At 57.4% G+C, this 22454-nt stretch overlaps 1 pseudogene; it reads right to left on the bottom strand.

Annotated features, from left to right (window-relative positions):
- Positions 1–1577: 1577 nt before the first annotated feature.
- The window catches only part of LOC141575687 (otoferlin-like), a 30460-nt pseudogene continuing 9583 nt past the window's right edge, over positions 1578–22454 (bottom strand).

The following is a 22454-nucleotide window of genomic DNA, read 5'->3' on the forward strand; positions in this document are numbered from 1 at the left end:
CAAGGAACGCTTGCCAGCCAGATGTGTGACATGGCCCTGTGGCATTTGGACAGGCCAGGGTGGAGCAGGGCTGAAAATGGGCCACGGGCTGACCTGGGCCTCTTTCTGGCTTCCAGCTGGGCTGGGGATGGAGGGACACGTGTGACCCAGCCTCCCCTAGCCAGTGTGAGCTGCAGACCTCCCTGGGCACAGGCTCAGCCAGGAAGGTCTGAAGCTTGTCCCCTGCCTGGGTCAGCTGTGTGCTTTCTGAATGACTGCTGGACCTCTGGTCTACGTGCCACCCCACACTGACACACGTGCGTACACACACACACACACCCTCCCAGTAGAGTGCCTTGTAGGAGATGCTCCATTTGGGACCACCAGGTGACATAAGCTGGCATTTGGGAAGAGGTACACACAGTGTGTTTGTTCCATTTGTACTTTTTGTTTCTTTGGTCAGGTTGGATATATTATCATTTGTTATGCTCCTCTTCGTTTTTATGTACTGAAATTTATTTATTTTTTGAATAGAAAACATGACAATTAGGCAAGTTAAATGGCTGAGGGGTGACACACACACACCGGGGTGCATCATGAACCTCCTGGATCTTGGCTAATGATGGAAGTGGACACATGAAGGATTCCCTGGTGTGACAAGTGAATGTGAGCATCTTGAAGCCCAGTCATGTGTTGTTTCTACCTTAATGTTCTTTGAAATAAATGATTGCCTCCCCATGTTCCTGCTTTACTGAATTACCCACCGCGTTGGTGAGTCAGCCTCAGATACCAAAAGCTGCAAAGTAATATACCACATCATATGCTTTCACTCATGAAAAATAAATGCACTAGCTTCCTTTTTTTGAAGTAAATCATTTTAAATTTGCATCTTATATTTGGTTATCAAGAGGCACGCAGAACCCTCCGATTTTAATGAGAACAGTGCTTTTGTGTCTTTTTATCACATATCTGCTTAATGTTAGGTGTGGTGTTGCTAAGTCAGTTCCACAACTAGTTGGTTTTTTTTTTTCCAGCATAATAGGAAAATCCTGCTTCACATAGGTGCATGGTAGTAAACGAAGCAGTACACAACCTGCAAGCATTGCAACGCTTGTCTACTCCTGACTCAGGCTGCTCCAAAATTCATTTCATGAAAGTTCAGTGAAATTTTGCTTCACCTGGGAATCAGATGTTAAATCAATCAGGCTCTCATAGTCCCATGACACTAATGAGGTTGGGTTAGGTTACTGTAAATAAATTTCTAACCCAAACATTATTACCTTTTGTTACAGGAAAATATTAACAGAGTAGAATGCAAATCCCTGAGGTGCTGCACAGCGGCCCTGAAACTATCTCCATCAACCATAGGATTAATTTCAGTCAAGTCACTGAGTGTAGGAAAACAAAGTTTTCTTTTGATGACATTTTATCAAATACTGTAAAAACTCACATTTTCCCCTTGCATTGACAGATTAACCTCATTTAATTTAGTAAAAATATCTGCAAGATATAAAAGTCTTAGCAGCCACGATGAATTTGTTAAACAATCAGATCTTCAAAAAGCAGAATCCATGAAAACCAATCGTTCACGACGAAGCTCAAAAAGTCTTACAGGCTGCTCCAAGCTCATGTTGACGGAGTAGGGGGCAGGAAAGAAGCTGGACTGGAGGGCCTGATGGGGAGTTCGGGTCACCTCTTCCAGCCCGAGGCCTCAGCTCCTTCATGGTGTCAATGGCGCTGAAGCACGCGGACCGCCAGTCCTGCATGCTCTCACCCGGCTCCCCCTCTTCCGTCTCTTCTGAGATGCCCTTCTCCTTCTCCGTCTTCTCATCCTCATCAGCCTGAAGGGCTGGCCAAGTCCGGAGTCCTGCATACATCCCCGCACCCTGGTCATTCCCAGAGCCCTGGACCATCTGGGAGTCCCCCTTCCATTCTGACCATCTGCTCCCCGGAAGCCCTGGGCTCCAGGAGGCTCTGGGAGGACCCCAATGTCAAAGGGGCAGGGCCTTGATTTGTGGAAATGGATGCCACGGCCCACAGAGGGTCATGACCTGCCAGCATGAACCACCAGCCGAGGCAGATCCAGCACCCGGGGGCCCTGCTCCCCAAGCAGCTCTCTCCAGCTGCCTCTCCGGGGGTGCGTGCTGGCCGGAGCACCAGGGGCTGGGGGTGTCTCAGTCCCTGAAGCTGCTCCCCTTGGCCTGATACCTTGCATGGTGTAGGGTCTTCTCTCCCCAGAACCCCCTGTGGTCCCCACACTCACCACGTCCACCGTGATGGCCGCATCAGAAGTCTGCAGGGGGGAAGCAAGGAGATAGGGACAGGCCATAGCCACAGGGCTGGACATAGAGGCAACGGTCAAGCCAGGGAGGGAGGAGGAGAGGGAGCTGACGCAGGGACGCTCCCTGTGTGCTGCGAGCGCCTGTGCTCACACAGCCAGTTCTGAGGCCGTGAAGGCTCTGCCTCGCAGATGTTTCCTCAGACCTTCCAGGGCGGTGGCTGGCAACCCTGGCTGCACATTAGAATCACTGGGGGCTTTCAAAAGTGACCGGTTTCAGGGCTCCACCGAGTCTAATTGGGGGTGCTGGGCCCCGGGATGGCTGCGCACGGCCAGGGGATCCCTGCAGCTCGCAGCCGCGTCAGAAGGGGAGGCTGACAAGGCACGTGGCCGGCGCTCGGTGATGTTGGCTATGGGGGGGTGCAAGGGCCTCAACAGGGAAGTGGATGCTCAGTGACACAGCTGAAGAGGATCCTGGTGACACGGACCCACAGGAGCCCAGGGCCTGTGGGATGATGGGGAAGCACGGGCCAGTGCCGTCCTCTGTTCACTGATGGCCTGGACACCCTCAGAGGGAGGTCAGGAGGCTGGGAGCTGAGGGGGTCTTGGGGTCTCCAGGTGCAGCCCCAGAGCCCTAGCCGTGCCACCCGGGCCTGTGGGCCAGGCCTGGGCCTCAGCTGCTCCCCTTTCCCCAGATCCACACCCGCACTAACTCAGCTGGGACTCTCTGGGGACCAGGATAATGGGGGTAAGGGAAGGTCCTTTCAGACCCAGCTCAGGCTTCAGAAGCTAGGGGGCACCCCAGGCTGCATGAAGCACACGATGTGAGGAATGGGGTACAGAGCAAGTGATGGGGTGCTGGGGGAAGGCCCGAACTCTTTCCTCCACACTGTCTGGATTCAGGATGGCCTGTTCCAGGCCAGCCTCCATCCTGCCCTCCTTGGCAGAGGCCACCTCCACACCTGAATCCCCAGGTCTCCCTCTGGCAGATAAACAGCCCTAGTCCCAAAGGACGAATAAGGAGCTTCCACCTGGAAATTCGTCCCCAAGCCAGGCATGGGAAGGATCTTTTGTGAATGGCTGGGAAGGAACCCAGGGACCCTCTGGAAAGAACACTGGTATTCACACAAGGAATCCAGTGCTTATGGTGTTTGTTGGAATAAAAGTAATTGCAGGCTATGACTTCACATGGTCACTGTTCTCCCTGCCTCTCACACATGCGTACCATGCGTTCAGGCATGTGTCCCCAGATGCACACACACACACGCAGAATTGAGTCCTCCCTCCCAGGACAGTCTAGGACAGGGCTCTGTGCACATGCAGTCAGGGGAGGCCCTGTCCCAACACATGCTGAAGGGGAAGTGACTTAATGTACTGTCTCACAGGTGGACTGGCCTGGCTCTGGTAAAGTGTCACATGCAGGTGCACATCCACAGCCAGCGTGGGACTGACCCCAGGCACCTCACCGCATCCAGCTTCACCATGGTCTCCAGCATCTTGACGGGCACCTCTGGCTCCATGTTCACCACGACCTCCCCTGCGGGGTGGGAGGAGGACCCCCCCATTGTACAGCACACGGCATCCCCGGGGAGTCTGCCTGGACAGAGAGATGGACAGACAGACAGGGAAGAGCAGGAGTAATGGTGAGAGTCAGGGGTGGATGAAATGACCGAAGGTTAAAGCTGATTCTGGAGCTTTCTGAGGGGAGAGGGAGGGAGGCGACAGCTGAGGGAGAAAAGATGGGCACAGGCAGAGGACGAGGTGGCCAGAGAGGAAGGTGGGCTGCGGTGAGTGACACAGTGGAGGCTGGGAGGGCGCCTGGGTCTTCTCCAAGACCTGGCAGAGGAAGCCATCTGCCCTCGGGCATTCTAAGGACGCCGGCCCTGGCCCTTTCTGGCTCAAGAGTGAGGGGCAGCCCGGGGCAGCCCGGGGCAGCCTTCCTTGGCCCCTGGGTGGGTCCTCCCTCCTGGCCTCCCTGACTCTGACTAGGGGATGAGCGAAAGGAAGAAACCCTTGGAGCACCATCCGTGGGCCTTGGGGCACGGCCGTCCCTGCGCTATTCCAGTTGGGGGCCAGTGGTCTGGGGGCCGGGAGAGGAAACACAGCAGGGAGCTGACGGCTGGGAGCGCCCCAGGTTGCAGCAGCCAAGGCCTGGCAGCCGCCACGCGGATGTCCGAGGGCGGCTGCAGGGGCTCATTCTCTGGGAGGTCCTGGGGGTGGGGGCCGGCGCGGCCTGGGCCCAGAGAAGGGCCAGAGGCACCCGGCCCTGCCCAGCTGCCCGGCTGCACCCAGCTCTGCCCAGCGACCCCGGGGCCCAGATCTACCACTTCAGACAACTTGACGAGGGTGCTGAAGTTGGGGTTCTTCCTGTAATTGTGGATCAGGGATGACTGCACCCCCTTCCCTGCACACTCGATGTCCACCGTGGCCGGTCCACCTGGGCCAGGTTCATGTCCTTGAGGTCCCTCAGGCCCCAGAACAACACTTGCGTGAATTGGAGGGAGGCGGGGGAAGAGGAGAGCCCCTCAGTCAAGGGCACCAGCTGTGGGTGCCAGGCCACCTGAGGAGGACTTGGCCCCTGGGTGGGCAGTGCGTGGGAGGGGGCCGGGGGCTGACAGCTGACGAGGGGCGGGTGTCCTGAAGGGGCTTCAGGGTGAGGGTGGGTGTTGGGGTCAGATGGAGGGCTGGGATAGGTCCTGGATGGCAGCAGTGTGACAGTGCAGAAGGGGCAGGTACTGGATGGGCAGCAGTCTGGGTCTGCTGCCGGGTCCTTGGTGTGACCTGGGGCCAGTCACTTCCCCTCCTTGGCCTTCATCACCCTTATCTGGAAAATGAGGCATGGCCTGAGGTTGCCGAAGACCACTGGAGTCTGATGCCAACCATATAATATGTGCACAGACCCTTGATAAGGAGAGAGCGAGGGGGCTGGGAAGCCAAGAACATCAGGGCCTGTTGCAGGCAAGGACGGGAAAGGTGTGCAGTCCTCACACACCTCGTCTTGTACTTGCTGAGCATGGACCAGATGCCAATGGGCACAGGCATGATGGGACCTTGGTCCATGTCCACTGGACCATTGATGGGCGGCAGGTCGGCCTTCCCTGCTGGTCCAATCTGGGAAATGGGGGACATAGTGTCCTAGCCTGGAGAGAGCTCCCTCTCCTCATGAGTTATTTGCCACATGACCTGGGGAGACAGGGAAAGCTGAACAGCCTGGGTTCCCGAGAACCACATCCTCAGCTTCCATCACAATGGGCCTCACAGCAGGATGGGGAGGAGACTGGCCCCCACTCAGTCCCCTCTTCCCTGCAGCCCCACCTGCCAGAGCTCGAAGGTGGCCAGCAGGTCCCCTGCAGTGGCGCTGCCCCGGTAGATCTGGTAGGACTCAAGCAGGGGCGGGAAGCAGGGTGGGCAGTATGCCTCACTGGCCAGCTTCACCACGGGCTTGGCAAAGTTCCGGCCCATGTAGTCGGCTTTGCCCTGACACGACAAACAGCCAGGGTAGCCTCTCAGTGCTTGAATTTACCAAGCATGTTGACATTCTGGATCACATTCAGTCCCCCTCAGCATCATGTAGCTGCAGGGGTGATCATCCCATTTTACAGATGGGGAAACCAAGTCTCAGGCTAGCTCAGGCCAGGTAGGTATTGAACGGCAGATGCAGTACTCAGACTAGAAACGGGTGCGCCTGCCTCTAGTCCAGAGCTCACTCGGGGCACCCCAGTCCTCCACTCCCCCACTCCAGCGCTCCTGTGGAAAGCTGGGCAGCTGACTGTGGTAGGTGTGGGCAGAGGCCGGGGAGTCCCTGGGGTGGGGGAGGCAGGGGACAGCAGGCCTTAATGACACATCTCTTGAAGATTCTGGGCCTGAGTTTGGGCTGTCTGTGCTGGGAGGCGGGATGCCCTGGCCCATATCCTCCCTGAGGCCCCAGAGTCCCCGAGCATCAGGAAGGAGTCAGACTGAAGTGACAGGCCAGGGGACACCTGAGGTGTCCTGGAGGGGCTGCCCAACCTTCCAGCTTCCCAGCAAGCACCTGGCCGAGGGGCTCAGGGCAGAGCGGGGGATGGGGCCACCAGTGCAGTTGTAGTGAGGGGCCGTTGGAATGGTCCCTGGTGCCGAAGCCCACCTACACCAGTGTCCTGGCCATAGATTTCAATGACAATGATGGGGGGGTCGTCCAGGAACTCGAGCTTCTCCATAGCACTCAAGGGTGTCGAACACCAGCACCTGGTCCCAGGTGGGGCACAGGGTCTCATTCAGCACCTGTAGCTCAGGGCGGGAGGGATGGGTAATCAATGGTGGTGGGTGGGCTGATACCCGAGCAGGAGTCACCCCCAGTCACTGTGGTCTCCAGGGGACTCGGGGGCAGGAGGGACATGTTCCCTGACTCTTCTGGGAATCTTAAAATGAAGGTTGATGTGAGGTCTGCTCCTGACCCTGTTCCCTCAGCCCCTGCCAGGTCTTCCCTGTCCTCCATGCAGAATGTAAGTGCATTAAAGCCTCCACCATGTGGCCCGGGTCCCCAGGTATCTGCCAGGCTTCCCTCTGAGGGTCTAGGGTGCTGGCTGATCTGTCTCCCCAGGCCCTAGAAGCTCACAGGCCTCCCCCAATGCCCGCAAAGCCAGTGCCACTCCCTCCTCCCCCAGCCCTCACTTCCATGCACTGACTCTGGTCGATAAAAAGACTCAGGTGAAGAGTCTGAGAGGCCACTGCAGTCAGCTGCGCAGAGTCTCCGAGCCTGGTACCTGCGGGCAAGGGGCTGGAGGCCTGCTTCTCTGTGGGGTCACAGGCCGGGAGGCTGGGAACAGGTGGCCCTAGCGCTCTCCCAGGGTGAGGGCTGGAGCCAGGGGCTTCCCTGGGCCTGGCTGCAACCTGCCTCACTCACTGGTGCAGACCAGGCTCCTGGGCAGGAGGGAGTGCAGGCCCAAACCCAGGGCCGACTGGACTCCCTCGAGGCCGCAGTGCAGGCCCCACAGGAAGTCCCTGTGCTTCCTGCTGTGGCCCAGCGGCAGGCAGGGCTCCAGCCTGGCTTGCACTGCCCAGCCCACCACGCCGAAGCCCCACTCCCAGGCAGCTGGGGGTGGGCACAGGGTCAGCTGCTGGAGCCTGTGGGGTGAGGAAGGGGCAAGGGGCTGCAGCAGGCAGTGGTCAGAGGGCCTCTGTCCCTTCGCAGCCATTCAACTGGGCTATGGGTTTGGGAACAGAGTGCCAAGGAGGATGGGTGGGATGGGACCCGCTGTCATTTCTGCTCTCTCCACCTCTTCTCTGAGCACCCCATCAGCTCAGGCCAGCCAGACCCGGGGTGGGCGCCTGCCCCCTCCAAGGGGAGACTGACCCCTTGAACGAAGCCTGGACCCCACCACCCTCTAATCTCGCTTCTCTTCTGGCACCTTGAGGAAGAGTGCCTTGATCTGGTGCGGTCCTCACCCAGCTCCTCCTATACGATGGAGAAGAGCAGGTCCTGGAGGGGCACCAGGCTGAGGCCATGTGCTTGTCATCGCTCATCATCCATATGAAGACATCGGGGATGCTGTGTGGGCCTGCGGTGGGCAGGTGGGGGCCCGTAAGGGAGAGGTCCTGCCCCTTGGCCAGCCCTGGACCCACGGAGGGAAGGAAACCTGATGCTGGGGTTTCCTTCTCCTCCCACGGATCCAGGGGGAAGAACACCCAACAGGGTGAAAGGCTTGGTCACCCCCGTCCCCTAGCGGCTGTCAGAGCAGGAGGGGCCTCCTGGGTGGTCTGGCTCAACGCCTCCTGTGCAGCCCCACTTCTGCCTCGGGTCACTTGTGTTTGGGGCTGGCATCCCCTCTGTGCATGCCTTCGGGGAGCACACCTTGTCTGCCAGGAAGCGCAGCTTCTGCAGGAAGTTCTGGCTTAGCCTCAGCTTGTCCCACACTGTGTGCCGCTTCACCTGTGCCCGCAGGGTCTTTGTCTGTTGCCCCATACTCTCCTGCGGGGTCATGGGGTGTATGTTGGGTTCAGTCCATGACTTGTGATGGAGGCTGGCCCTAGGGGCAGATGTCCCCCCACCTTGAGTTCCCTTTCCACCTCCAGACCCTGCCCTGTCCCCCATGTGGTCCAGCGGCATCCACACCAGCTCCCGCACGCGGGACTTGAGGCACTCTCCGTCTAGCCTGGTTTGGGACGAGGAGCCCTGGTGCTTGTCAGCCAGTGAGAGGAAACGGCTGGGACAGAAAGCGGGGAACAGGGCTTAGCGGAGCCCACCTGCCAGCAGGAGGCCTGCAAATGCCTCCTTCTCTGCCAGCCCCCTCTTCGGCGTGCCGCGCCACCCCAGGCCCGTTCAGCAGCCCTGTGTCTCACCAGCAGCCACAGCTCGGCTCCTCCAGGATGCCCCGCTGTCGCTCAGGGTAGGACTTGTCCGTTTTGATCATCATCCAGGCCCTCTTCCTGTGAACCAGGAGTGTGAGCCCCAGCCTCCATCAGCTCCCCCAGATGTCTTGCCCCGTTCATCACGGGGACAAGGGGCTAGCGCCCTAGGACCTCCCATGAGCACTGTCCCTGGAGTGTCCCATCATCATAGGGAAACCACCAGTTTCTCTGATTTCAGAGCCTGGAGGCCTTCATGTTCACAGGTCTTCAGTTCCTGAAGAAGCCACTTCTGGCCTGAGTCTATGGTCTGGTGGACTCACAGGGGCTGGGCGGGACTCAGGTCTAGATGTGAGCAGTGGAAGGTGTGCAGGCCAGAGACAGAGGGATTGGCCAGCCGCCTCCAGGGATCACAGGGGCTGGGTGGCCCTCAGGCCCTCTTCCACTCTTAGGACTTGGGTGGGGACAGAAACTCCTGCTGGGGCTGTTCCTGCAGAACTTCACCCACCCGACAGCAAGCTGCTGGGCAGACAGGCCTCTTGTGTTGCGAGGGAAACTTCCAGGCTGAGGGAGGCCATCCGAAGCATCCCCCTCCCCAGCTTTCCCCTCCGTCCCCGGCCTGGCCACGACCAGCTTGTCTGTGATGTGTCCACGATGCTGGCTCTGCAGAGGCAGTGGCACTGTTCTGGCCATCAGCTTTTGATGCAGATGCAGGGCTTGCACTCCAAGTACGGCAGGTGGAAGTAGTTCCTGGGGGGTGGGGAGCAGTTGGGAGGTTGAGGCCTGGGAGCCCAGGGAGGTGGCAAGGGGAGCGGGCTATGAGAGGATGGGGGCAGCGGGTAGGGCCTCTCAGCACCCTCTGTCCCGCTGGCTCATCTGTCGGTGGTCTGGGGCTGCATGGGTGGGGTGGAGGAGACTGAGGCTAAGTCCCCAGCCTCGTCAGTCTTGTCATCACTTTTGTTCTGGATCAGATCAACCTCCTTCTTGTTCCCTGGATCCTTCCGAGGCCAAGGCCGCTGAGGGCGTGACAGGCCATCAGCTTCATTCCCATAGTTGCCTGGAGGCAGGGGAGGTCTTGCGAGTACCTAGGGTCCCCACCCTGCCCTCCAGTCCCAAGCTTTGTGGACGGGAAGAGGGAAAGTCAGGGAACGGGGAAGGTGCTGGGGTCAGAGCCAGCACAGACAGGACAGAGCACTAGCCAGAGAAAGAGACCTCCCTGGGGCCCCGATGACCGCTGAACTCAAGGTCCCGCCAGGGAAGTGCCCCGGACTCCCACCCTCTCCTCGCCCACCCGGCAAGGCCTCGCTCCCTTCTGCAGGGGGCTTCTTTCCTGCCCGTGCCCCTCACACAGCCTAGCCCTAGGCGGAGCTAAGGTGCGCCCGGTGGGGCGTGTGTGCACTCAGGGACGGACGCTGTGTGCTGTGTGGGCCCCTGAGGACACACGAGGGAAGTGGTCAAAGTTCCCCTCCCCCCAGGGCTGCGGCGCGGGGCCTGGCAGTGACCACCCAGCACCCCCCCAGGCCTGAAGACCCCTCTGTGAGCCCAGCTCTCACCTATGGTGACCTCACAGGTGATGGGCTTGTCTCCATTTTCCCAATCCATCATTGAGGCCTCCAGAAAGGCTCCAAATAGAAAGAATTCTCCCACCTTCCACATGCAGCTCTGTGGAGAAGGTGGTTCAAAGCATCCTGAGAACTTAGCCGGGATGTTGGGACTGGGGCCAGGCCTCCTCCTACCATCTCACAGACAGGCCCTGGTGGCTAATGGTGGGGGATATGCTACCCAGCTGTGGAGCTGGGAGCCCAGGCACTGAAGGTCCAACTCCTTTTGCCTCCCAGCCTGGATGTCCCTGGGGGAAAGGCTGCTCTGTCCAACACGAGGACAGCCACCACCAGGAACAGGGCTGAGGCAGGGCTCCACCTCAGGACCTCCGGGCAGAGCAGTCGCAGGCAGTGGAAGGGGACACTGCTTCCTGGGCAGGGAGGTCTCATCCTGGGTTCCAGCCATCGAGGCAGGCAGGGTGGCCACAGGCTAAGCCCAGGCCCAGGCTGCTAGGGCAGGAAGGGGACTGAGCAGGGAGCTCCGGAGGACAGCACAACACCCCCACCCCCCCAGCAGGGGCCTCACCTCTGAGACAGGCGTGGCCTTCTCCCCCTGCACCTCCGAGGGGCCGGTGAGCTCAGGGTTGGAGGTATCCAGGACTTCCACTCCCGGGCCCCGCATGAGGCGGATGAGAAAGGACACGGCTTCCCCCAGGCCCTCGTTCTGGTCCTGGTGCTCGTCGGGCAGCATGTGGTTGCATATGGAGCTGCACACGCTCACCCAGGAGGGCCCGGCGTGGGCAGCACGCCTGCGGGCAGGGGCAGAGGGTGGAGGGGCTTGCTCGGGGTGGGGGGACCTCTTTGGGGGGCTCCCAGCCTGCACTCCTGGTTGCTGAGCTGAGGACCTCATGCCTGGCTCAGGGAGTCACCCGAGGCCAGAGAGGGCCTGGGGGGCGGCTTGAGGCTCTCAAGGGGCTGCGGAGAGAGCTCGTGTCTGCTGTGCGCGGTGACGGGGTGGCTTTATCACACGCATGGGGCACTGTCATGTGTCACCTTATTCCCTGTGGGGCCTGAGCCAGCGGTGGCCCCCACGTACAACCGCATCCACGTCTGTGCAGTGAAGTCGTGCTGCCCGCTGACTGGTGCCTGCTCCCGGGCCACCGAAAGCCACTTAAAGGACGGCTGTGTGCCACCACAGTCTCACCTGCTTCCGCAGACCCCTCCCCTCCTCTCCAAAGGTCCTTCCTCTCTGCCTCTGCCTGTTAAACGCTCTTCCCCCACGAAGCCCTCCCGTTTCCTAGTCCCAACTATTTTTCTCCTGTTGGGATTTGTCATGGCTCATGTGAAACTTGGATCCAATTCTGCTTTATGTCTTTTGTTTGGTTTTGTTCTGCCTAGTTTATAAAAAATTACAGCATTTTAAAATTTGAGATATACTTCATGTAATGTAAAATTCACCATTTTAAGTATGCATTTCAGTGTTTTTTAGTGTGTTCACTATGTTGTGCAACCATCCAGGACATTTCCATCCCCCTCAAAACAAACCCCGTAGCTTTAAGCAGGTCATCCTCACTCCCCTCCCCCCACCCCTGGGAAATCATGAGTCAATTTGCTGTCTCTATGGATTTGCTTATTCTGGATATTTCATGTAAACAGAATCGTACAATCTGTGTGGTCTTTTGTGCCTCGTGCCTCAGGTTTTGCACATTTAGTAGCACATCCATCTCCCTCAACCCCAATGAGCACTGTGAGGACAGGATGGATTCCTCCCTTGCTCTGTATCCCTTACCCAGCTCAGTGCCCAGGTCCTAGGAGGGGTGAGTCTTTCCAAGTCCCCACAAGTCTGCAGGTAGTTTCTAGGGGGGCAGTACGCATGTGTATGTGATGTGCATGTACATATGCACACATAGATAATTGTCATTATTTCATCATTTTACAGATGCGAAAACAGATACAAAGTTCACACAGCTTCTAACTGTCAGAGCAGCTGGGCTTCGAATCCAGGCAGCCTGGCTCAGACAGGCCCAGGCAGCTCTGTGCAGAGCTGAGTCATGAGTTTCCACCCTTCCCCTGAGGCAGAGGCTGCTGGTAAAAGCCCTGAGCAAGCCCACTGCCGCTCCAGCCGAGGTGCGGGATGGTGGGGGCGTGTGTGGGAGTCTCACTGACTCCGCCCCTTAAGCCCCACCCCCACCCCCGGCCTCCTGCTACTCAGCTTTGTCTCCGTCATTGGAAACCTTGAGCAGGTCAGTGAAGTGGGCACCTATGGGCACGTCGTTGACCTTGTCCGAGTCCCGGATCTGTACTTTCGTGCACTTGCAGAGTTGGGGGACAGGTCTGTAAAGACCACCTGCTCATTCCACAGTGGCTCATAGCTGCTCTTCTGCACTGAGGTCCAGCCCTGGTGGGAGGGGTTGAGAGTTTGCATGTGTGTGAGCACGTGTGTTTGCAGGTGAGTGGGTATATATGTGTTATGTGTGGCACGTGGTGGCTGTGCCCGTGTGTATGTGTGTGTGTGTGCATGCTCCTCTCCTCACTCTTCCCCCCGACCAGCCTCTCAAACACTCCTCCCTCACAGTGTCCCCCCGTTCAGCTCTTGGTCTCTGTGACCTGGGGGCAGGGAGGAATCCCTAAGGCCCAGACTGGCCTGGCCCCCAGCCCCTCTGGGCTGGAGCTCCGCTCATATCTCCTCACTTCCAGAGGTGAACGCACCAAGGTGATCGAAGTCCAGTCTGGTGGCTTCTGATTCTGCCTCATGTCTGTCCCCAGGACCACTTGACCATCCCTCTGCACCCTGGTGCCTGTCACCCCATGCCCAACCTCCTTCTGCCTGTGCCCCAATCCCTTCTGGCCAGCAAAGATGACTTGCACATAGGGGTCAACCAGGTCCTTGTTCTCACCAGTGAAAGCCTTCACGTCAACCATGGGGCCTGTGTTCGTGTGGGGCAGCCCCTTTGCTCGGTAAATTTTCACGTAGAACCGGGCCCACTGGCGTTCAGGGGGCACCCCCTCAGGGAGCAGCAAGTTCCTGCCGGCGCATACACTTAGGACTGTGGTGGCCAGACAGGGCACCCAGACTCCTGCCCCAGCATCTGCACACCCCTGGGGCCCAGGACAGCATGTGAAGGATGGCTGAGAAGGACCACACCAGGACTGAAGATGCTCAAGTTGACGGTTTCTGGTCTCTCATGGGATCCTAGGCAAATCTCCCCAACTCTCTGAGCCTCAGCTTCCTCACCTGGAAGACAGGAATAACAGCCACCTCCCAGGAGTAGGATAAGGCTCCCTTCCAGGAGTGTGATAAACAGGTTAAAACACATGAGCACTTTGTAAATTGCAGAGGGGGAGATCCATCCTGGTAACACTGTCCCCTTTCCTAGCTGGGTGTCACATCTTTTGTCTCCCACACAGAAACCTCCCCCGTGGCCACCACGCTCCCTCCCCGGCCCGCCAAAGTCATGACTCACTGGATCCCAGCACTTTCTCCCACTGTGTTCAGATAAGATCCCAGAATATTTCTCAACAGCCACTGTCAGCGGCTTAAAATTGGCACAGAAAACAAAATGGCTTTGCTCTCCTGGGTGTAGACTCAAGATCCAGCAGCTCTGGGAACCTGCCCCTTTTTTTCCCAAGTTTCTTACAGACAGAAGTCCAGATGTCAAATGACTGTCATTCCTGACTGTCCCCAGTGAACCCTGCCCGCCTGGCCTCAGACGTTTCTGTCCCATATGGAGAGTCCGTGGACACTGACGCTGGCTCCTTCCAGGGACAGCTGGGCCGTCTGAGTGTGTGGCTGAGGGAGACAGAGGGAGGGCACAGTCTCTGGGCCAGGTCCACCCTGGGAGCCCCCTTGTGCCCCTGGAAGGGCCAGGCCAGGTAGCCAGGGGCCGGGGGAGATGGGAGCCTCAGCCCTTGATGCCATCCTCGTCCATCTGGCTGGCCTCGTGGGGCGGCTTGGTGTCGGCCCCCTTGCCCACCACGGGGATGTCACACCTCCCGTGGCCCCTTGGCCCCGCGGGGACGTGCGCGGGGGCCGGCAGGACGGCCCACCCGCGGGGCAGCCGGGGCTCTGCGGCGGTGAGCGGGCCACGAGCCCGGGCCGCTCCCGCCCTCGGGGCCGCCGCCCAGCCCGGAGTGGAGCACAGTGTTGGTGCGTGGGGTCCAGGCTCTCAGGCCCAGCAGCCCTGGGACCACAGCTCCGCCTGCCTCTGGGCCAGAGGACACATGTTCCCCGAGCCACGGCCCGGTCATGCCCCACGGGGTGTGGTGTGGTGGAACTGGTGCCTCAGGAGCAGGGGGCTGGGGCCTAGGCTGCTCCAGAGTGTCAGGGTCTTGCTGGAACAGATGATTGTGGCATGGATACAGGAACAGGTAGCCAGACGGCTGGGTGGGGAGACGGATACATGGTGGGGTGGGGGGCTGCCAGGCCAGTTGAAAATGTAGACGGATGGATGGGTGGATGGTAGATGGATAAATGGATAGAGGATGGATTAATATGTGGACAGGCGGGTGGGTGGATGAGTGGATACACGGGCAGGTGGACAGGTGTGCACATGGCTGGCTGAACTGGGGGACATTTGGCAAGAAAGGAGAATGAGACTCAGGAAGGACATAAAATCTGCCTTCAAAGGTAAAGGCTATTTGAAGAGGGAGTGGGTTTATTCTTTCAGTCCTTTCATAGAGAGATCAGACTAGGTGTTTTTAAGGTCTCTTGAAGTTTCCATGTTCTAAGGTTTTGTGATTTTTATGTGTATAATCTTGGGTTTTGAACTTCAGTTTCCTGGCCTGAATGATAGTTATAATGTGCACCAGCCAAGTGTCTGCAAGGGTGAACCTCAAGGAATCGCCAATTTCTTCAACCTAGTAGTTTAGTGGCACCTCCGAGACACAACTTCTCTTGGCCTCATTTACCTCTTCTGTAGAATGGGGAGGAACACTGATGCCTCCCTCACTGTTTGCTGTGGGTGAGATGTGATAGTCACACATTGTAGTGTCACTGTCAAAGGGCTAACGAGGTCCTTACTGTACCCCCAGTGACAAGTCCACTTGAGGGGCTTGCGTGGAGCCCAATGCCAGCTTGTGTGCCCGTGGTTCTCGGGCTGGCCGTGTGCTTAGCTGTTGTCTGTCAGGCCAAGGGCACTTTCTCTGCCTGGCCCAGCCATCATCACCAGCCCTCTGGGCCAACCCTCGGAGTTCCTTCACCGACCTCATGGAGGTTTGACCCCGGGTTACCATAGACACAGCCCCACATGGCTGTTCTCAGGTGGCCTGGGTCCCTTGATGGATGGTCAGTGGAAGTGTTTGAGGGCCCAGCGTCATTGCATCTGGTGCTGAGAACTTCACCACCGACCAACTGGGTGACTGGGGAAACCCGGGTGCTTCTCTAAGGTCCAGGTTCCCCAACTGTAAAAGGGGGCGATGCTGCCTACCTCGTGGGGCTCCTGTGAACCCCGCAGACTGGGTGCAGGTAGTCATTGTGTTTGTGTGCAGACAGGGCACCCCATTGCCCTGCACACCCAATGGCTGTGTGTACTTGTGGCCCCACCTGAGTTCACGGTCCTGGCCAGGCTGAGACCAGGGGCTGGCAGGGTGGGAAGGACAGCGAGCCCTGGGCTCCCAGAGCCGTGTGCACCCACACTGACCAGGCCATGAGACTACACACCAGGCTGGCAACACGTGGTTCCCACGTCCATCTTGAAGGACCCCACGAGGGTACCACTGCACAGCAGGTTCTTCGAGTGAGTCACCTTCCAGGCAGATCCACCAGCCACCAGTCAGGAGGGATGGGGCTGAGGCTTTCCACGGGGCAAAGAGTTGACTCCCAGTGGTGCCACCTCACTCTTTCTGGGGACCTCAGCTTCATGGAAGCAGGAGGGCATCCGGCAGGGCAGGGGTGGCTCTCTGGGGCTTAGCATCAGGCCGTCCTGCCTTCTGTGTTTTGTGGGCTCCCAGGTACGGGTGAACAGGTTGTACACTCTCCAGAAGCATCTGGCTGAAGGAGTGAGTGGGGCCCAAATCCAGCCAGTGCTTGGCTTGCTCAGATGTGTGTCTGGGTGCAGGTCTGCTTTTCTGTGGCTGGCCCTCCCAGAGGGGGTGCCCTTTGCAAGTCTGCACAAAGGTGCAGTTGGAGCCCCACCTGCCAGGGACTGTGCGCCACTCACCGAGGTCTTGATGATCCTATCGAACATGCCATCAGGGGAGATGTGGAAGTCAGAGATGAAGCGCTGGAGGGGGAAGGCCCCAGACCTGGTGTCTCTGGGCCGGCAGAGGCTGAGTGCCAGTCCCCTCCCTCCTGGCAATGCCTGTCTGCATCCGGGCCAGGTCCCGTGAGCCCCAAAATGTGGATGAGCAGGAGGAGCAAGAACCCTGGTCCCTGCTGACCCTGATGCAGCTGAGAGCTGTGTGGCCCTGAGCAACACATCCTCTGAACCCCAGCTTCGTGAGCTGTCAAGTGGGGGTAATGACCCACCTTAGAGTCTCGTTACCGGGCTTGATGAGACACACGAGATGCTGGAAAGTATACTGTGGCTATCAGGGTCCCACAGACATCACCATTAAAGTACAATGCTGCCTGCACGCTGGGCCCCAACTTCAGAGGTGTTAACTTTTACAGTAAGCTGATCCTTAGAACTGAGAATGGATGAACTTACTCGGCTGTCAGTGTAAATGCTGTGGCTGTGACCCATCCTCCGCAGCTGGGAGCTGCTACGCATAGGTGCAGCTCCCCCTGACTTCTTCTGACCTCAGCGTACCAGCGCTGGGAATAATGAGGGGGTGGGCAGTGAGCAGAGGGCCCACTGTTTTGGTGAACTTGTGGGCAGGAGAAGGAAGAAATGTGGCCCAAGTACTTGGAATAAATGAGGAGAATCTTCTCCCAGCTGCTGGAGGCTCACGCTAGAGCATTGTGGGTAAAAATGCCAACTTTAGAGCCAAAAAGCCTGAGTTTTGGGGCCAACCACTTCTTTCCTGGGCCTCAGTTTACCCCTCTGTGACATGGGATTAATGATCCAGAGCCACCCTGGGGAAATGCTCCGGGGCACCATTCACGAGGTTGCTAGGAGGCGTGTTTATAAATCTAAATGAGATGACCCCAGTCAAGCATTCAGCCCAGGTCACGTCAGGGCACAGTGCATGCCAAGTGCTGTGCATAGCAGCTCTCTGCCCAGGTGGTGCTGACCACGGGGGCTGAAGCTCTGGAGAGGCGGGTGGTCCACGCATCTAGAAACACAGATGGTACCTGACCCCTTGGGGAGACACCCCAGGCGAGTAGATGGGAAATTAAGAAAGAAGGTGGCCCAGGAGAGGGCTCCAAGCAGCAGCAGCACTTGAGTAGTGGGCAGAGGGAGAAAGGCGGTGAGGACAGGAGCTGGCGAGACAGGGGAAAGCATGAGAGGGCAGGAGAGGTCCCCGGGGAGGGGCAGCGAGAGGATGGAAGGAACTGGGCAGTCAAGGGAGAGGGGACGATGGTGGACCCTGAACTTAGGAACAGCCAAGTCCGTGGTGAATTGGCTGTTCCTAGTTTCAGGAAAGCTGGGGGTGCAGCAGACGTGACTGCAGGGAGTAAAGCGAGGGAGGGGTGGTCACTAGGAGGTAAGGGGGACTGAGGAAAGGCACAGCTGGACGGACACACAGACACAGGTGGGCAGGTAGATGGACAGACAGATGAAAGGCTTCTAGCTCCTGTCCTCGAGCAGGACAGTTCTCCTCCCTGCGCTTAGACTCTGGAGTGAAAGGCCTTGCAGGCCAAGCAGGAGCCAGAAGCAGAGCAAAGGCAGAGCCGGTGACGCAGAGGGGAGGGTGTCATGCTAGATAATCTGGGACGTAGAGAGTGATTCCAGACAAAGGGGAGGGGGGGGTTCTAGGTAGAAGGAAGATGCTGGTGGGCAGGACTGGATGCACCCACGGAGAAGGGGTCTTGCTCTGGCCTGTGGACAGCCAGGTTGCTCGGGGAGAGTGATGGTTGTGAGCCTCCCTTCCCGAAAGACAGGTCTCCCTTCTCGACAGCCAGGCAGGAGGGTCAAGGCCAGACCGGGTGCCCCAGAGCTGTGCCGGCCCTGGCGGAGGGAGGGGCTCAGCTAGCACTCTGAGCCATCTGCTCTCATAGTTCTTGTATCTCTGGAGCTGATTTCCCTTTTGTAATTACCTACGTGATGTTGATTATTTTCACCTCCCTCTATCATGTTTAGGGTTGTCAAAGGCAGGTTCTCATCAACTCAGAGAATTAGCAGGAAGCAGTCCACCCCTGGGACCAGGGGGATATTATAACAGGAAGAGGAATTTAGCCCAGAAAGAGAAGAAAAGGGAAAGAAAATTCCAGCTTCGGGGCTGGAAGGAATCATGGGAAGATAGTTTAGAGTTCTGTTTCTCAGCTGGGGGCAATTTCAAACCCTAGGGTGCATCTGGAAACTTCTGGACACTTCTTGGCTGCTACCCCTGAGTGGAGGATTGCTATTGGTGACCAGCGGGTAGAACCAGGGATGCTGCTCAGCATCCTGTGATGCACAGTGCTGAGTGAGAGGATCTTGGGGTGAGAGGAAAGAGAAATTGAATAAATCTGTTACTTGGGTTTGTGAAAAGGAACAAAAATGTGATCAGGTATAAATTGAAGATAGTCCAAAGATGAGCAGAATAAACAGTCTTAGTGGATATAAATTTAGAGTTTGGAAAACAGATTCGAGGCTAGAACTAGGAGGTATCCTGTTTGCAGCCCCCGCATAGCCAGGCATGAGCCTGGTGCACAGCAGTTGCCCCGTGGATGTCTGTTTCTTCATTTGGGTAAGTATCCATTTGTCAGAGTGTCACCAAAGACCTCCAGGTACATGCCAGTCCCTGGGCTGGGCTAGAGCGATGCAGGAGGCCAAGAGCCTCCCAGTTTAAGACATGAAGGATCAACTGCAACTCAGCAATGTTACTGTCAGAGAGAGAGGAATGCCCTGATCTCTGACCTAGAGAGTGCATGGAAGGCTGCTCAGTGCAAAGACATTTGAGCTGGGCCCTGCAGGGTGAGTAGGAGTTTGCTGGGGAGCCACAGAGTGGGGAGAACAGCTCTGTGTCCTTGGAAAGGAGGAAGGCATTTGAATGAAACATGAGGTGTGTGGGTCCAGTGCAAGGTGAGCCCTCCAGTCACCCCAACATGGCCTCGCCACTATCAGATAACCACGGAAGGCTGTGGGCGCCCGTCTCCATAGCTGTTCAGGAAAATTAGACCTTATCGGGGCTGGAGGCTTTTCCAGTCAGGGATACTTCCTGACGTGAGGTCAGAGATGGGAGCCTGAGTTTCCTGGCTCCTGGGAAGGTTGCCACATGGGGCTGAGGGGCGTCCTGAACAGTGAGGTCCCAGTCCTGTGGGAAACCAGCTGTAGGAACAGGGCCCATCTGTGGTTGCTTAGGAGACTTCGGCCAGGCCCTGGCCGGAGCCCGGATCCCTGTGAAAGGCAGCTGCGTGCTTTCTTCCTGAAGGGGTGCAGATGGGGGCTCCCACAGCTGCCTAAGAGACGTCCTCTCACACGTGGCAGATGGTGCATTCTGCCCTCACCGCTCCTCAGGAGACGCTGAGGCACGGGACAAGGATGCCTCACGTGGGCCGGCCTGGCTCGCCTCACTGCCTGAAGCCGCCAGGAGAAGCAGGCGGGAAGCCCCTCCAGAAAAGGGAGGGCCAGGGCCCCCCTCCCAGTGACCTCTGTCTCAGTCTGAAGTGCGTCAGGCGTCTGCGGGGCTTCCCTCCCCAGAGCTGACTATGATGGGTCCCTCCCGGGAGCCGAGGCACAGTGCTGTCTGGGGTGGCCATCCAGGGTGGCAGGCAGAGAGCTGGGCAGAGGCCAGACGGCCCGGGCCCTCCTCTGTCTATAATGCTCTGCGATCGTGGCGCTTCCCAGATGGAGGCCTCAGTCTCCGCCCCGCAGAGAGAGGTTCAGGTACCCGTGACAACAGCGGGCAGGGAGTGCATGCACACAGAACTGACTCTGTCACTTAGCACCTGGGCCAGGTCCTTCTCCAGGAGCCTCAATGTCCCTTGTGTAAAATGGGCTTGATGGTGACAACTTCTGACAGTTGTGAGAATCAGAAGACATAACGCCCTTAGAAGAATTTAGGAGATGGCACAGCACATCTCAGGTGCTCGTTATGGTTCTGGGTCCACCATGGGCCGGGGCCACCATGGGCTGGGGCCCGGGCCTGGGAAGCAGCTGGAAGCAGGTCTCACGGGAGCAGGGCTCACTCACAGGCACTGCTGGGAACGGCGCAGGAGGGCCTGGGGCGGTGTTCCTTTCTCAAGGCGGCTCCTGCTCAGACCAGTGTCAGGCTGGGATCCAGACCAGGGGTTCAGAGGACAGGGCACTGCATATCAGTGTGCTGGGGGTTGGGCCAGGGCGGGCCGGGGTCACCCCAGCTGGTAGCCCTTTGTGCCCCATGACTCCCAGCTTCTCCTGTTGGGCACGATGAGCCGGTGCCCCGCCCCTGTCACCCTTTAGAGGCCCCTTCCCTGAGGGAAAGGGCACTGACCTCGTTGTAGGAGGGGCAGTTAGCACACTCCTTCATGGATGTGCACTTCTCATCGTCCCCACAGCCCCGCACTCCACGGGGTCCATTTTCAAGCTCACCAGCTGCTGGGCCTCAATCATGGTGACGCCGACCTGCGCAGGTGAGGGTGGGGGGTGAGAGGGAGAGCCGGTGAGGCTTGGATCTGTTCCCGTTGGAGTCGGGGGCTGGGGCAGAGGGCCAGAGGGGCAGGAAGCTAGCACTGGGCTTGGGTGCCAGTCTGAGCGCTGCCTCGAGCCTGCTGTGATCCTGGGCTCTTTTCCCGCTGAGCTCAGTGTTCTCATTTATAAACAAGGGGTGTGGGTGGATCACCTCTCAGTCAGGGTGCACTAGAATTACCAAGGGGGAGGGCGCAGCGGTGCTTGAAGACACCGAGGCAGCGATCACACTCCAGACCAACCCGATCCAATCTTGGTGGGTGGGGTAGGAGGCGTGGGGCCCAGCATCAAAATTTTTAAAGCGCCCAGCGGATTGTAACTGCTGTGAGTTCTCCCCCGGCATCGACGACCCGGCCTCACAGAGAAATGCAAACTTACGTCCCAGGTTTCACGCGCTCAGGAATGAAGCTTTCTACATTAACATGAATTTCATTTTCTGCTCCAGCATGTCCCATCTTTGTGTGTGTGTGTGTGTGTGAGGAAGTAATTAGGTTTATTTATTCATTCTTAGAGGAAGTACTGGCAATTGAACCCAGAACCTCCTGCATGCTAAGTATGCACACAACCACTTGAGCTACAGCCACCCCTCCAGCATTTCTCACCTTAACCCTACCGGCCTCCTTTTCATTCCTGGAATTTGGCCCCCTTTCCACATTCTTAGTTTCCCCTCTTTTGGAGAGTTGGTATTTTATTGTTTAAACTGCTAAATAAGATTTTACTACCTAGAATGTCTTTCCCTTTTACATAAAAAAGAATAACCATGAAAATCATCATCTGCTGTGTCCATCAAAGTCTCATAAATATTCTGAAGGCCAAGGAAAATCCATACATCAAAACTAATGATGCTTAAAAAAGAAAAAGAAACATCTATGTCTATAAGAACGTTGTCAAGCAAGTATATAGAACTGGAAACTGAATATGTACTAATTGAAGTAACCCTTGAGCTGTGAAAGCGAGCGTTTCTGTGTGGAACTTGGCATCCCAAAGGGCATGGAGCTGACCCAGTGCAGTCATCACTGCTCCGTCAGAGAGCTTAGAAGGAGACAGAGCCAGCTCGGAGGAGTTTATTGTGAAGAAAGTAAACAGACACTAGAAGTCCTTCCAGAATATGCTTAGCATAGTATGTGATAGAGTTTTAAACTCTATGAAACTTCTTATACCAAAAGTTTTTAAAAATCTTATTTTTCCCACAATGAACCCATCCACTCCTCTCCCTTAAAAATAATCAAAACCAAACAAACAAAAAAACTATTTGTAACTGAAGACTGGGAGGCAGATACAGTTGGGCATTATAAGGTGCTAAAAATGTTCCATCAGGAGACTGACCTTCCCAATGTGAGTGGTTGGCTGGTTTTTATGTTTTTCATCCAAAGGCCTGGCCATAATGATAGGCTTTTTGCCTCCAGTCCTTTCCAGGACCCAGAGTTTCCACCTTTCTCCACTGAGCAGAGCCAACAATGGTGGACAACCTGGGCTGGAAGCCCTGAGAGCCAAAGGGTAGGAGGTAGAGAGGGGAGATGGCAGAGGGTTGAAAAGAGAAAAGGGTGGGGTGGGGTGAAGATGCTCCAGTGGGTGATCTTGGCTGGCAGAGAGGTGGCTCTGAGGGGACTCTTGAGGGTGCACACTGGAGGTTGCTGCATG

The sequence above is a fragment of the Camelus bactrianus genome, chromosome 31 (assembly GCF_048773025.1).
Source record: "Camelus bactrianus isolate YW-2024 breed Bactrian camel chromosome 31, ASM4877302v1, whole genome shotgun sequence".
NCBI classification, from domain to species: domain Eukaryota; kingdom Metazoa; phylum Chordata; class Mammalia; order Artiodactyla; family Camelidae; genus Camelus; species Camelus bactrianus.